The following is a 7,735-nucleotide window of genomic DNA, read 5'->3' on the forward strand; positions in this document are numbered from 1 at the left end:
GTTTTCCGACCCGACGCGCCCACGGGAGCTCTCGCTTAATCTCGACACCGCTCGGGGGTTGCTTCTAATCGAATCAACCACCGGTCTCCGACGCACACACTGCCCGTTCCGCGATCACAGCCGCGCCTTCTTGCGGGAGAGGGTGGTGCGCACTGCCACGAACCACCCTCACCCGCCATTCTGAGCTTCTTCCGAGCAGCACCGCACGCGTGAAACCGAAAGGCGACGAAATCCGAAACGTTCCCACGCCCCCGCTGAATTCACATTCTCGAGCGCGAAGATTTAACGCAGGCGCGCTCCAGGGAGCGGTCGCTCAGATAGGGAAGCTTCGCGAAGTGTGACGTATACAATTTCACATTCTGAGCCTCCCCCTCCCCCCCCCCTCACACCCTTCCCACTTCTGGTCGCTTCGAGGCGTCGGTACTTTTGTAGATCTGTGCGACGACGTGCCTCTATTTGTGTTCATACGCGTGGGTGCTCTGGCTGAGAATGAGCGTCAATATGAATTATGCGCGCGAAAAGAACACTGCCGCTCCGCAGACCACGCCGTCGGCTGGCGGCGGCACGTGTCAGTTTGCAAACACGTCAGGACGTAGAGCTGGCAATGAATCAGAGTAAAGCGGTCCTAATTTGACGGAGGAGGGTGCGCGGCGTTTTAATTTGCGTGGGACGTGGGCGAAGTGTGATGAGAGGTCTGAGAGGCGCTAAGTGAATCGAAAATAAAATAGAGAGGATGGACGTCCGAGTAAGTGAATTACCGCCATGTACGTAATGAACAAGAGGTGGGCAAAAAACTCTCAACTCCACACCACAACCACCACAGAACGTGAGAGCACGCAGGACGATGCACGTTGTATGAATAGGACAAAACAAGTTACGGATGTAGTAGTTCCTATTCTTGTGTATAAAATATTGAATGTGCATGATTTCTGGTGTGCAAGATCCAAGTTTGTGTGTGCATGGTTGAGAAGAACTCTGGCGTTCACTTTTCCCTGCCTGTTTTGTGCTCGTCCATTCCTGAAATTTCCTATTCGTATTAAAACCACTAAGACAGGGCGTTCGACCCCGTCCTGCTGGTCTTGCCCTATCGGCAGCTTTTTCTGCAAGTGTCCAACAGCATTTGCTGTGTACATTGTATTCTATGGTATTGCATTGTATCGTATCGTGTATTGCAATGTATTGTATTGTATTGTAATTTATCGTTTTGTACTGTATTGTATTGTAATGTATTGTATTATATTGTGTGTAAGCCTTCGCGTGGAAATGAAATCACGGCTTCGTATGCTAACCTCAAAGGTCTCGATCACCAGCTACCAAAAAATACGTATACTAATGCACTGCTCCGAACAAAAGCGGTAACGTTAGACTTGATGAAGAAACCGCGGGTTCGAGCCGTTCCTTTTTGTAGGAAGGGCTGGAAAGTGGCGTCACTTGCTGTATAGGTCAGGAAATGGTGACAGGAATACAGTGCTGACTGTCAGGACACACTTCAGCAATTTATGTCACTGGCAGGAAAAAAAAAATGACTCGCACGATGGTTTCCACCCATTACTATTACGCGAATTTCAGCAATAGCTTGGTTGGCGCGTAGTGCTGGATGTTCGAGAATATGCCTTTTCTGTCCAACGTTTGCGGCGTGTACTGTATTCGTAAAAAAGTTTCCAGGGTGTTGTCCGCTGTCACAAAGGTGCATTGGACAAGACGGGCCCTGCAGCCCTTGTCTAATCTAGAGTCGACAGAGACGTTTAAAGTGGCACAGAGACACAATTTATTCTAGGTGCCTTTGAAAGAAGCCTAGTCATGAAAATTACCCCTAGACATCAGTGCGTAGCGTTAATAATTAATTACAAACGGTTTTGTACCGGCAGTTTCAGTCTCGGTCGACGCCAGAGCTTAAGTGCACCTTGACGTCGCGGTCGAAGGGAAACCTGGATAACCGCTATACTGATGACGTCGTCGTTTCCAGCAATCCCAAGTTGTTCCCGAGAACAACCACTGGGATCGGTGACGTCGCGATAATTTGAGCAAGTCCGCCTTTACGTCACTCGATGTGAGTGGAAATGCTGAGCGGCTCCTCGGACAGCATACAAGATAATAATAATTTTTGTTCCACGCAATGACTGCGGCTGAAACTTGCTAGAAGTAATATCCTTACGTCCATAAAACAAGTCAAGCCGTTTGACTACATTCGAAGTTTTTCCCGGTACATATTAAGAAGAGAAATTTTGCCAGAGCAAGAAATCTAGTCATGGTTATGAGCCAGACGGGCTACCTCCCGGCTTCAGCTTGAGCCTTCTTTTCTCAACTGCAGAGAAAAACGACCTCCTCAGTGGATTGGCGTAAACCTTGAATATCCGGGCCACTGGAACATATAAAAGAAGTGTGCGAGCTGTTGCTGCGCGGTTGCTGGTGCACAGGTCACCGCTTCTTGTGCCATGCGGTGCACTCTAAGCAGAAAGGAGTAATAAGGTAGTAAGCTGTGCTGTAGTGCGCTCCGTTTTTTAGTGCCACATCTGGGTATTAGTGTTTAAGGTGTATAAGGCTGGGCAAAATAAAGGTTTTCTGACGTCTTCCTTTATGCCCACATTATAGTTTCGCTTGTAGGCGCAGGAAATCTGTGAGAAGTTTCCTAACCCAGTGCAAATCGAAACAGTGTATTAAACAGCACACACATAGCATGTCGTATGGTAATACGATGGATCGCTCAAGCACTCGCACGCACTATACGACGCAAGGTATAGAGGTTGTTTCATCTAAGACATTCTTCAGTTTTAAAAAATAGGGTTTTTGAGTTAGAAGAGCGCTTTTCGGCATATCATTATTGTCAGCAGTGCAGCGCATCCGAATGCAGCTAAGACGTGCTAAATCAGTATGCTGGCTAACTAACGATGAGTAGTTATCCTTTCAACTATTACTGCTAGTCTTCTTATTCAGTCCTTAGTTAGTCACCGTAATGTCCATATCAGTTTTTGAAATTTCGAACACATAGTTACCCTCGGCTCTATGGCCCAGCAAATTTTGGCTATTTCAACAAGTTACGCGCACTGGAGGGGTTGCCTGCAAGCTTTTCGAAAGCGCATTTATTTCTGCGTGATGTTGGCGAAATTTCTCGGGCTACTGCGCCGAGGGTAACTGCGCTTTCGAAATTCTGCTATGGACATTACTGTTATGGAGATTACTTGCGCTGGGCAACACACCTAACAACAAATAAACAAACTAAGAGTAATAGTTCAAAAGTTAACTACTCAGAATTAGTTAAACTACTAGTCAGCACTTAGTTGTGTTCTGATGAGCGACACCAGTGACAATGCTATGCCGAAAAAAAAAACGGTCTTCAAGCTAAAAAATTGCGGAACATCCTGGGTAAAGCGGCCGGTTATACCTCCTGCCGCGGACATCGTCGAGTGCTGCTGGCGATAGGCTGCAATATTTTTATTTCACTCCCGCTGTCTCTCTCTCTCTGCCCGAAAAAGCAATGATTTCTGGGTATAAGAGGAGGGATATTTTTCCTTACTTTTTGTTTGCTTCCACACGCCCGCCGATAGCAATCGGGTGCTATCTACCACTCGCACCTGCTCGTGCAGATTGGACAGACGACGCTTAACGTTTCTGCGTGTGGGGTTTAAAAATTGCGGTTTTGCCCCTCAACTACACACCACGTGTCTCAGTGTGCATCTACGTAGCCATTCATTCCGCTATATCGCGGTCGCCCAGCTCTGTAAACTAAAACCCCTGCGCCGAGCAGTTTTTCCGGCTTAACCGCAGATGCCGCGATTCCCGAACGGGGTCCCACGCAGAGAGTGGAACGGAACAGCCTCGCACCGAGCGTATCGAAGGCAGGGTCGCACTGCGTAATGCTACCGCGTGCGCCGTAGAGCGATGAATGGACCCCGCACGGGACAGAGACGCACGCACTTGCGACACGTGTGCCATTCCCGCGCCCGGCTTGATGTCAGGGGCGTTGAACCGCGCCTGTGGGACCGCGCGACACGTGGTTTCAGTTTAAGTTGCCCCAAAAACCCCTCGGGAGCCGGCCTCGCTTGGCGCAAAGCTTTACCCCCCCCCCCCTAAAAAAACAATCAAAAAACAAGCGAACCACTGAACTCATGCTTTTTTGCGTGAGCGTGTTCAAAATCTGAGATGTTACGACACCTTGTCTGATCGGGCAACAAATTCATGTCACAGCGAAAGAAGGGAACGCCAACCAAGTTTTAAAGCAAGACGTTTCGGCTCCCGTAAGGAAGTCTAGTTCATCTGAGCACGGATTTGTCCTTCACCTTTTCAGGAATACGACGGTTTAGTCAGGTGAACGAGACTTCATTATGAAAGCCGAAGCCTTTATAACATTTTTAACCCCGATTCTTGGTCGACCTTCCTTTCTAGTCCGGTAGCATATGCGCATGCTCGTGCTCAGCATCTGCATGCGTATACGGGTACGCCTCTAAGCGTCTCTGTATTAGTGAGTGGTGCTTTTTTGTGTGTGCTGACGCTATAGTATCTTTACGTGCGTTTTGCTGCCGATTCCGTACAGTCTTTTTCAATTTTCCCCGGAGGCTTCTCAGACACTTTCCCGCTTCTTGAGGGCGCGTCATGCTCGACCGATAGGTTTTAGTTTAGCAGCGTGCATGTCCTTCGCTAACGCCCTTATAATTATTACTTCGGGCCCTATTTAATGCGAAGGCATTAGGAGGCCAATGAAGGCGAAAACTGTCTGGCGGCATCTGCGTCTGTTTGAAGATTCTGCCTGCTAGGTGGCGTTTTGGGGGATTTTGCCCTCTCCACCTACCACCTGTCGACCGTCACCCTCTCCTCCTACCCCTATCCCCCTCCTCTTCTCTTGTAGAGGAGTGAAGGAAGACGCCGGACGAATAAAGACTGCAAAAATTTAAATGGCTTCAAAGAAAATCACTCACGTAACAGCAGGCCTACTTGCAACATAGGCAGCCTCCCAAAGAATTATCTGCGCAAAAATGAGGCTTCGGGGGCTATTCCTTTACGTATTACTCGGGAAGGGCAACCTCGGTTTCACAAGCCCACCGGCCCTTGCGTGTAAAAACAGCCACCTGGCAATGCAATGCATCGCCAGCGGCGCGGCACTGCGCCTGTAGTGATATGAGGACTAGCCGTAATCTATCAATGCGGCATACTATGCTTAGTTGCGTAGTCGGAACTGGAATAAAATCAGAACTGAAATAGATTCACGTGTGAATGCAGCATGCAATCTCATTTTCTTTGCCTCAATTTAACTGATCGCCCCCAAGTTTTTTTTTTCTTTTGAAGTCAAGAAATGCTTTTGTAACCTCGTTGAGATGGCTATCCCGCATGGCACCTATACAAAATGGCGTGGCAGCGCGTGATATCGACGCCGAAATCCCGTTCTCTTCTTCTGCACCGTAAATACACAAACTTCTTCCCTATTTGCTGCATTAAATATGCGAACGGCGCTCTTTTTAAATATCTAATGCGTGAGGTCCACCTCAAAGAGCTTACAAAAGTGAATTTTTTAAGCTCCATATTTCGAACCACGATACTTACTAAGAAAGTTATAACACTGAGCTTACCCTCGATGTTGACAGCCTTCAGTTTAGAGATATAATCTTGTGCCCTAAAACGCCGCCGTATTTCTTAGTATTTTGAAATAAAAATTTCTAGACGTTAAAAAAAAAAACACCCGTATAACAGCTGTGGGGGCTGAAACTTGCAGGCAAACGAACGGAATTCCACAGACGAACTCGATCGCAGCTCCTCTCTGCGGACTCCACTAAGGATTGGAAATTTTCCGCCAGTCATACGAGACCTAACGTCAAAGTAGTATTTCATCATCACGTGACGGCACACTCAGCGGCCCCGCGGCTTGTTTATACTTCTCTCTCCCTTTCCCCGAATATTGAGGCCCGAATCACACCTTACACATCTACACGAGACATGCACACGCAGCAAACCGTTCAAGTACAACGAACCATCTCAGAAATAAATTATTCTGGTTGATGTACCTAATTGCTTGTTAGAATACTCATAATTAACTATGCAAGTAAGTATCAGTGCATGTCCTTAAGACACACACCCAGTCAAAGACCCCAACACATTCATCAGGTCTAACTCCAACCTCCTAAAGCCGACGAGCGTCTGTGGCCCATGGGTAGCAAGCATGCCCATGGGTAGCAAGCATGCCCATCTCGCAATGCAAGGGTCGTGGGTTCGGATTCCACCTAATTAACCCCAATTTACTTTTAACCGCAATTACTTTACTTTGCATACATAAACGTCTTTCAGGCGTTTGCGGCCAATCCGAGCACGCTAGCACCAATTTGTCCTTCACCGTGACAGTTCCGCGTGTTGACGGAGCAGCATATATGCATGATGTTTCACCTAAAAGACTTTACACTATTTTTAACAATAAGCTTTCTCAGTTAGAAGAGCGCTTTTCAGCATATTGTTGTTAACGGTAGGTTCCAGCAGGTTGGTTGACTAATATCGAATAGTTAACTTTTTAACTATTTCTGTTAATCTCTTCAATTGTTGACAGGCGTGTTGCCCACCGCATGTAACATCCATATCAGTCTTTACAATTTCGAAGGCATGGTTACCCTAGGAGCTGTGGCCCAACAAATTCTCGCTACATCGCGCCGAAATCAATGCGCTTTGGAGAAGCTTGCAGGCAAAGCAACCTCTCCAGTGCACGTAACTCGTCGAAATATCCAAAAATTGTTCGGCATCATTTTAGAGGAATTAAATCACACACGCGCACAGCACTGTGATGGTTGCAACCATCACAGTGCTGTGCGCGTGTGTGATTTAATTCCTCGAAAATGAACTAATCACGCGCACAACCTGGTCACATTTCTTATTGTGTAAATAGTTTGTACATATTACTTCTCCCCCTATCCTCTCTTCCTGTCCCCTCACCTCTTTTATTTCATTTCTCCATTCTGCCTGCTGTCCTTTATTTCCGCTGCCCCAGCTCAGGTGCTTCAGTATCGATGGCAGATGCCAGGGCTAGCAAAAATATTTTCCTTCCTTTTTACTATTATTTTAAATAAAACCACTACCACCACCACCACCATCACCAACGGTAACGCAGTTTTCGAAATTCTAAAACTGATATGAATATTACTTGCGATGGTCTACACGCCTCTCAATTAGTTGACTATTCATTATTAGTCAACCAGCCTTCTGTTAGCACGTTTTAACTGCTTTCTGATGTACTGCACCGCTGACAATGCCATGCCGAAAGAAGCGCTCTTTTAACTAAAACTGCCGATTTTTAAAATTTGTGTAAAGTCTTATGTGAAGCACCCTGTATAAGGGAAGCAAGAGTGCGACTGCACCGAGGTGTTATAATTACACGAATGAGGTCATGTGGTTGTGACGTTATGAGTGTCGATTAGTGCTTTTACGGCCACGCCGACGGTGAACGCCGACACCGGTTTTTCTGCGACACTGGGCCTTTACGCTAGCGCGTTAAACACGCCGCCACCTGGATGCAGAACCTGACGCAAAGCATCAGAAGACTGCGGTGAACCTGCCGTGAAAACTTCAGCAAAATGCGTGGAGGTCAAAGAAACGCCGGAGTTGCGCTTCAAATTCAGTACAGCGCAGTGAGCTTTTCGGAGGAAAATTAAAGTTATATCGTTAAGAGACAGGAAGAGAACTTTGTGTGTCATAGACCAGGGTCGAAATCAAGAGGAAATGTTCTTGGGAAGGACATGTGATCCGTTAAGGGTAACCGATTTGG

This window comes from Amblyomma americanum, chromosome 10 (genome assembly GCF_052857255.1).
Source record: "Amblyomma americanum isolate KBUSLIRL-KWMA chromosome 10, ASM5285725v1, whole genome shotgun sequence".
Taxonomy (NCBI): domain Eukaryota; kingdom Metazoa; phylum Arthropoda; class Arachnida; order Ixodida; family Ixodidae; genus Amblyomma; species Amblyomma americanum.